Here is a 9434-nt window from a genome sequence, read left to right on the forward strand (position 1 = left end):
AATACTTCACAAGTTTGCTGCAGCGATCCACAGTCTTCTCCAATTCTGGCACCTCATCCACAGCTTCACCAATAACAGGGTTCTTTCTGCGACATAATGAATCGTCAACGATATATGTATATGATACTTTGAAGAAGTCGTCTGTCCATATATCCGACGCTATGCTATATCCAAGTTTCGTATCATCAACTACTCCTTTTTTTTATTTCATTAAAATGATATTCGTATAGAGCTTCGATGTTTCGTGAGATGGTAGTGGGATGCGGCAATAATGATTCAACATTAACACTTTCCCCGAAGTTCGCACCAACAGATATTAAAAACTGGGCTATGTTTTTTACTCCTGGATCCGCAATAATATTAAAGGATCGCCCATTCTTTATTGTCCATTCAGTTGCTAGCTAAGTGCACAACTTCACAATGGTTGCGTTTACGACTATTTGCCATTATGTAGCATTTGTTCTGTACTAAATTCGATGTGCTTTTTACGAATTTATACACATTTTTGCATGTATTACACACCACTACGTCGGGGTTTTCCAAGCCACTACGTCGGGGTTTTCTAAGCCAGTACGTCGGGGTTTTCTAAGCCACTACGTCGGGGTTTTCTAAGCCGTTTTCGTCCACTATTCGAGAAAAGGTGTCCCAAATTTTGCTTCGACCTCTTTTAAGCGATGGCTTAAGTTCGTTCGCCAATAATTTTAATTTAATATTGGCGGCGTACTGTTTAAAATGAGTTCCTGCATTTGAACTGTCCAACGATGAGTACTGGTTGAATATTTTACTTTACGACTTCACACATATATAACCTTGCAAAAGACAATTACAAAGACGAGACGAACACAATTATTTATTGATTTAACAAATTTCTTTGTAATTTAACATTAATAAATTATATATAATTTTATTTTAGCATAAACTTACGCTTACGTTCGCATTTCGTTGTTCAAAATATTATACTCACCTCTACAGATGAATGACAAAACATATTAACTGTTCCAGTGGTGTACAACATGAAAAAAGTGACATATACTGTACTCACTTACAAAGAGTGCATTTATTACTGTCACTCACTCTAAGTGAGAACAGTATTTTTACTGTACTCGGTTCTTATAGCTACTCGAATATACTCTACAGCAGATAATGCAGTACTATGATGTTGGAAATGAATACATTCATGCAGACCTCTAGTATATACATTTTTGGTCAGCATGATATAGCCAGCTAAGTCGATATAGCCATGTCCGTCTCTCCGTCCGACACCATAAATTTGCTTTTGCGTTGGTTTCAGGTTCTTATCGACTTCTGTGACACCCCTGACTATTATTGTTTCGCTTGTATAGTTTGGTTTTATGGATGACCAAAGTAAGTTTTATAATCCTATACTCACTTTTGCTCATCACTGTCGTTTAAGTTTTTAGAATCTAGACTTTTCGTAAGTAGCTCAAATAGGAACAATCATTGGTAATCAGTGACTTTGATTCGCGAACATTAGACTTTGTAGTTAAAATGTTTTCCCACTTTTACGACTAAAGGAAAGAGTAGCAAAAACTTTGACGCGGTGGAAGTTAGCCACGGCTCTCTAGTTTTCATATACATTACTAGAAAACCCGGCAAACGTTGTTTTGACTTATAAGTAATTCCCTAGTAATTTCTAGTAACATTAATTAAACATCAATCTCTTTATGCTATAGCGTGAACAATATTTTTTGTTAGTCCATCTTTAGCTAACACAAACAAACTGGATGGCTTACCCACTCGAGAGCATGCCACGTATAATGTGTTCTCAAATCTAATCCACAAACAGACATCGTTTGACCTTGGGATTTGTTGATAGTCATTGCAAATGCAAATGTTCGGGAAATATTTGTTCAATGAGAGTATCTTGCGAATCAGCGATTGTGCAGAAATCGGTCGGTAATTTTACGTATCCAGTTTCTCCTATAGCAACATTTCCATCACCGATATCTAAGAGTTGTTTTGAAAGTGTTTCAGCGGATTGATCTTGAAGCATTTGAACGCGCATATTTACACACGTTGATCTCATCAGTGTATGTTGAACGTGGAATGAATGGAATGACTGTTTGTCTGAAATCACCTGAAAGGACCAACAGAGTTCCGCCAAATAGTTTGTCACTGTTTTTAATATCTTTCAATGTCCTGTTCAACGCCTCAAGTGAATGTTTGTGTGCCATAGTACATTCATGCGTCAGGGTTATTCTGAATATATGGTGGCATCTTAAATACTGAATGAGCTGTTCTACCTCCATCCAATAAAGTTGCTGATGCGATGCCATTATTTGATCGTATTTCAGCAAGAATTAGCGAAATAACGAGTGTTTTGCCAGTTCCACCCTGTGCATCCAAAAAGAAGAACCCACCTTGTCCAGCTGAAATTGCGAGCATGATGTGAACATAAATGGTTCTTTCTACAGTACTGTACTGCAGTTCACGATTCATTTCGGGGCATCCATGTTTTTGTTTGAGTCTATGTGAAATAGCGTGGTACTTGTGAATAGAGTAATGTTCGTGCAAAGGCACCAAAATCATCCGCACGATTACACAATTCAAAAAATGTAGTGAGTGTAGTTTTATGTGAAAAATACACGCTGACCGTTTTCAAGATGGATGGCTAACTGAACAACTGCTGGATCCCGTTCATGAATCGGAAAACCAAAGATACGCCAAGCAGCTTCATTGGAGCTGATGTACCCACCAATTTGGTAGAGCGTAATTTCATCGTTTTTATTCACTGGAGGAGCATTCATATTAGTATTTTCCACTCTAAACACAGCCATATCACTGCCTTTATGGACATACTTGCAAATGTATTTGATGCTGCAGAACTCAACATTAATATGAGCATTATATGTCTTGCTCAGCAAAGGCGGGAACAACTAATTATATGACGATTGATCAGTTATCGACCGGATAGGAAAATTGTTAAATTACTAAAATGGTTATTAAAAAATAAGGGTTGATCGTAGAAGGGTGAAAATTGAGGATTGTATGTATTTTTATATGCCGTGACACAAGAATTTTATATATTAGAATACAGAATACATATACCTCAATTTGATAATTCAGAGAAAATATTCGGCTGCCAGAGCGGTCAAACAAGGCGCTAAACAAAAAAACAGACTGGCAACACCATAATTTATGAATAATAGCGTTTGCTCACACTGAAATCTAGCTTCAGCCCATTTTCCGCTTTTCAACACTGTTAAGTAAATATTCACTTAAAAATCAATTCTTTAAGAGGTCGGCTTTTAATATTTCCTGAAAAGTTACTCGTATTATCTTGGCTATAGAAGTAATAAATTTGATGTCTGGATGTTCAGTGTTTCACTTCCAACATTCAAATCGTTTCCCGTTGATTTCTATGTACTAGTTATCGATAGAAATGTCAGTGTTGCACAGTACTGTGTAGTCCTATTACGCAGCACTGTTTTCATTTTCATCAAGTAGGCGTCGAGAAATTTCTATCGAAAATGTTATAAATACGGGGACGACTCACAGGTTTTCTCATTCGGTTAGTTCCTTCTGCTTGGACAACAACTGAATCAGTTTTTTCTTAAAAAGTTTAAAATAGGCTTTTTAAAATTAACTTTTAATTATTTAAAAACTTCTCGTATAATTTTTTTTTTTTTTAAACTTAATTTCCTAAAAGGGAAGTTCCAACAGGTACTACCTTTGAATAGAATTAATTTCCTTATTCGAAAATTATGATTACAATGTCGCCTTTTTTAAAGCGACTGTGTTTCATTTTCCTTAATCTGAAATATCCAACCCACCTGCAACTGCAATAGTAACTTTGGCCATTTCGCAGCCTTCCACCATATTAACCTGTAATGTCAATATTTCCAGACTCTTATCACCTGGCATTACAGTCGACTACGTGACATTACGTGCACATTACTTTTCCGACAGCCGGAATATGATACCATCTTCAAATTACATACTCAACTTTGTCTTTTTGGCTAATTGAGTTTTTTTAGTCACTGTCCATATGTGGTGGACATTTTGAAAAATCCGACTGCAGTGAGTTGGGCCACGCCCTACCACTTCGCCGTATCCTCACTCTTTTAGCTCCGCGTTTTATGGGGGCGGTCCAGAAAGTTAAATGGCATTTTCCCTTTTTTTTTTGCAATGTTTTCTCAGGTGTTTTAAGCGAAAGCTTTGAAAAGTTTGAAAGTATATAGTTCAGAATACATATTCCTAGGTTTTTTAATTCAGAGTAAAATATTTGGCTGCCAGAGCGGTCAAACAACGCGCTAAACAAATGAACAGACTGGCAACATCATAATTCATAAAAATAGCGTTTGCCAACACTGAAATCTAGCTTCAGACCATTTTCCGGTTAAGTAAATATTCACTTAAAAATCAATTCTTTAAGAGGTCGGCTTTTAATATTTCCTGAAAAGTTACTCGTATTATCTTGGCTATAGAAGTAATAGATTTGATGTCTGGATGTTCAGTGTTTCACTTCCAACATTCAAATCGTTTCCCGTTGATTTCTATGTACTAGTTATCGATAGAAATGTCAGTGTTGCACAGTACTGTGTAGTCCTATTACACAGCACTGTTTTTATTTTCATCAAGTAGTCGTCGAGAAATTTCTATCGAAAATGTTATAAATACGGGGACGACTCACAGGTTTTCTCATTCAGTTAGTTCCTTCAGCTTGGACAACAACTGAATCAATGCTCCAAGTTACATTGGAAATTTTATTTTATAAAAATTTTTAAAGTTGATTGGAAATTTTATAGGAATATTTTCCGGCTGTCGGAAAAGTAATGTGCAATTTCAGTTTTGCATTTCATAATGGTAATTTATTTATTTATTTAAGAAGTTAGAAGTAATAGAATCTAACTTAAGATTAACTTTCCATCATAAAAATATTTATAAGACCACCGAAAATTAGGCTTATCATCTTAATTGGGAAAATTGGCAGAATATTAACATTTTAGATTGCCATTTTTTTTTTTTTCTGTATCTACCGAAATTTTTGGCGTTTGCTCCGAGACTTTTTTCCGCACTTTGCAGACTATAGAAAGGTGCGCTGTCTTACGTACAATAATAAAGCTCTAGTCCTGGAATTTGCTGGTAAGATCTACATATATTGCAGCTGCTGATGATGACACAATGGATTGTGTACCGCAAACTCTTTGCTCTCTTGAGGGCAGTTGGTCTTGCAGATTTTTTTGCGCTTATCACAGGCTAGAGTTGTGATTCCACAAGTCCAGTCTTGATTCACTGAAGTCTTCAACCTACTTGAAAAACAGAATATTGGTCTCGAAACCGACAAGTGGGCTGTGCTGAAGATAGTGTACAGACTGCAATCTGACGTTCAATGCAAAATGTATGTAGATGTGGAACCCAGGATTGTAGTCCGAGTAGATCAAATTTCCGACGATTGAGGCCTGGCCGGCAACATCCTTATAATATCCTGCTTGGTGGTCAACTCGGTTGGTCGCCTCCTGTCTCCCCCGCCACTGACATTTCCCCCACCTCCTTGGCTATCTCCATTGTTGCCCTCTTGACGTATCTTCTTTTCAGCCGAGGAGGTGCTGGGGTGATGCCACTAATTTTAATGTAGTATGGATACTTGCAAAATAGCAGATCCAAAAGAACAGAAGAACAAATCCAGCAACAAAATACTGATGCACGTGTCAGAATAGCGCAATTGCATCAAAAAGAGCCGGAAGATACACGAGCTGAACGTAATGAAGTCAGAAGATTAGAACAACGACAATCACGCCGTTTCACAGTCAGTAGACGACGAACAAATGACCAACAACGACAATCGCGAGAATGCACGTTGTGATTGAAATAACCTTGATTCACTTTATGACAGGCGCATCGTCAGCGAGGTAGATGCTTATTTGAACGAGCACAATATTCAAATCACAAATGAACCGATAATTACGCTATCGTCATTAATCCTGATACAACACCAGCTGGAGAGCATATTCGTAGATTGAATGCACCCGTTGTTGATGATGTTGCTGGAATCATGGTTGGCGATTGTACCGCTGCACGAGAAATTGCGATTCGTAGAAGAAATGATAATCTTCAGTTCATTTCTGACACACATCGTTCATATGACACTCTCCAATATCCGCTAATATTCTGGAAGGGACATTGAACAAATATTTCCCGATGTACGCACACAGTACATAAATCATGAGTGGCTTGCAGAAAGAGCTATTTTAGCGGTAAACCAGAGGGCCGGGGCTAACTTCGACCGCGTCAAAGTTTGTATACCCTTGCAACTTTTTTGGTAACTCTTTCCTTACCTATGTATTAGCCATCAATGTGGAAGAACGTTTTATCTAAAAAGGCTTATGTTTGCGAAAGAATGTCCTACAATCTTAGCACAGGAAATAACGAAGATATTGATCAAAGTTTCGACCGATCGTTCCTATGGGAGCTATATGATATAGTCACCCGATCTTTATCAAACTTGGCACAGTCATTAACAGATATACTAAACTAACAATTGTTTAATTTGAAAGCAATCGCGGTAAAAGTAACGAAGTTATTTACAAAAGTCACTGTTTTTGACCGATCGTTCTTATGGGAGCTATATGATATAGTCATCCGATCTTAATCAAATTTGGCACAGTCGTTTATAAGCGTAATAAATAATATTGAGTTTCACGATAATAACATAGAAAATAACGAAGTTATTGAGAAAAGTCACTGTTCGTGACTTTGGGGTTTGTATGGGAGCTATATGATATAGTGGTCCGATCCGGCTGAGATATGCAACTTCTGCAGTATACATAAGCCTATGTGCAAAATTTCAGCTCTGTAGCTCTTACGGTCTAGGAGGAGTTTGCGTTGATCCAGACGGACGGACGGACATGGCTACTTGAACTCGTCTCGTCGTGCTGATCAAGAATATATATACTTTGTATGGTTGGAGATGCTTCGTTCTATGCGTTGCACACATCTGACCAAAATTAATACCCTTTTTGCAAGGCTATAAAAATGTAGACGATGACAATTTAAATCTGAAGGTACAGTTTGCGACGACAGCGAAGCAGGAAATTTTCCCACAGAGTTTTTGAAGTCACTGGTTTTGCCAAGCATGCCACCGCTTAATTTGCAATTTCCAATTATCTTGCTTCGTAATTTGAACCCGCCCGTCTTTGCAACGGTACGCGATTCGTCATTCAAAAATTAATGAAAAACGTGATCGAAGGCAGGTTTTTAAATGGCAAGTTCAGAGGTGAAAATATACTCATACCACGGATTCCTACTATACCTACAAATGTGCCAATTCAATACGAACGTATTCAGTTTCCGATTAGATTGGCAATTGCAATTTTCACCCTTCTACGATCAACCCTCATTTTTTAATAGCCATTTTAGTAATTTAATCATTTGCCCCATCCGGTCGATAACTGATCAATCGTCATTTAATTAGTTGTTCCCGCCTCTGCTGAGCAAGACATATAATGCTCATATTAATGTTGAGTTCTGCAGTTCTGTGAAGAGCATCAAATACATTTGCAAGTATGTCCATGAAGGCAGCTCCTCCAGTGAATAAAAACGATGAAATTACGCTCTACCAAATTGGTCGGTACATCAGCTCCAATGAAGCTGCTTGGCGTATCTTTGGTTTTCCGATTCATGAACGGGATCCAGCAGTTGTTCAGTTAGCCATCCATCTTGAAAACGGTCAGCGTGTATTTTTCACATAAAACTACACTCACTACATTTTTTGAATTGTGTAATCGTGCGGATGATTTTGGTGCCTTTGCACGAACATTACTCTATTCACAAGTACCACGCTATTTCACATAGACTCAAACAAAAACATGGATGCCCCGAAATGAATCGTGAACTGCAGTACAGTACTGTAGAAAGAACCATTTATGTTCACATCATGCTCGCAATTTCAGCTGGACAAGGTGGGTTCTTCTTTTTGGATGCACAGGGTGGAACTGGCAAAACACTCGTTATTTCGCTAATTCTTGCTGAAATACGATCAAATAATGGCATCGCATCAGCAACTTTATTGGATGGAGGTAGAACAGCTCATTCAGTATTTAAGATGCCACCATATATTCAGAATAACCCTGACGCATGAATGTACTATGGCACACAAACATTCACTTGAGGCGTTGAACAGGACATTGAAAGATATTAAAAACAGTGACAAACTATTTGGCGGAACTCTGTTGGTCCTTTCAGGTGATTTCAGACAAACAGTCATTCCATTCATTCCACGTTCAACATACACTGATGAGATCAACGTGTGTAAATATGCGCGTTCAAATGCTTCAAGATCAATCCGCTGAAACACTTTCAAAACAACTCTTAGATATCGGTGATGGAAATGTTGCTATAGGAGAAACTGGATACGTAAAATTACCGACCGATTTCTGCACAATCGCTGATTCGCAAGATACTCTCATTGAACAAATATTTCCCGAACATTTGCATTTGCAATGACTATCAACAAATCCCAAGGTCAAACGATGTCTGTTTGTGGATTAGATTTGAGAACACATTATACGTGGCATGCTCTCGAGTGGGTAAGCCATCCAGTTTGTTTGTGTTAGCTAAAGATGGACTAACAAAAAATATTGTTCACGCTATAGCATAAAGAGATTGATGTTTAATTAATGTTACTAGAAATTACTAGGGAATTACTTATAAGTCAAAACAACGTTTGCCGGGTTTTCTAGTAATGTATATGAAAACTAGAGAGCCGTGGCTAACTTCCACCGCGTCAAAGTTTTTGCTACTCTTTCCTTTAGTCGTAAAAGTGGGAAAACATTTTAACTACAAAGTCTAATGTTCGCGAATCAAAGTCACTGATTACCAATGATTGTTCCTATTTGAGCTACTTACGAAAAGTCTAGATTCTAAAAACTTAAACGACAGTGATGAGCAAAAGTGAGTATAGGATTATAAAACTTACTTTGGTCATCCATAAAAACCAAACTATACAAGCGAAACAATAATAGTCAGGGGTGTCACAGAAGTCGATAAGAACCTGAAACCAACGCAAAAGCAAATTTATGGTGTCGGACGGAGAGACGGACATGGCTATATCGACTTAGCTGGCTATATCATGCTGACCAAAAATGTATATACTAGAGGTCTGCATGAATGTATTCATTTCCAACATCATAGTACTGCATTATCTGCTGTAGAGTATATTCGAGTAGCTATAAGAACCGAGTACAGTAAAAATACTGTTCTCACTTAGAGTGAGTGACAGTAATAAATGCACTCTTTGTAAGTGAGTACAGTATATGTCACTTTTTTCATGTTGTACACCACTGGAACAGTTAATATGTTTTGTCATTCATCTGTAGAGGTGAGTATAATATTTTGAACAACGAAATGCGAACGTAAGCGTAAGTTTATGCTAAAATAAAATTATATATAATTTATTAATGTTAAATTACAAA

The sequence above is a fragment of the Drosophila tropicalis genome, unplaced genomic scaffold (assembly GCF_018151085.1).
Source record: "Drosophila tropicalis isolate 14030-0801.00 unplaced genomic scaffold, ASM1815108v1 contig_1109, whole genome shotgun sequence".
Classification (NCBI taxonomy): domain Eukaryota; kingdom Metazoa; phylum Arthropoda; class Insecta; order Diptera; family Drosophilidae; genus Drosophila; species Drosophila tropicalis.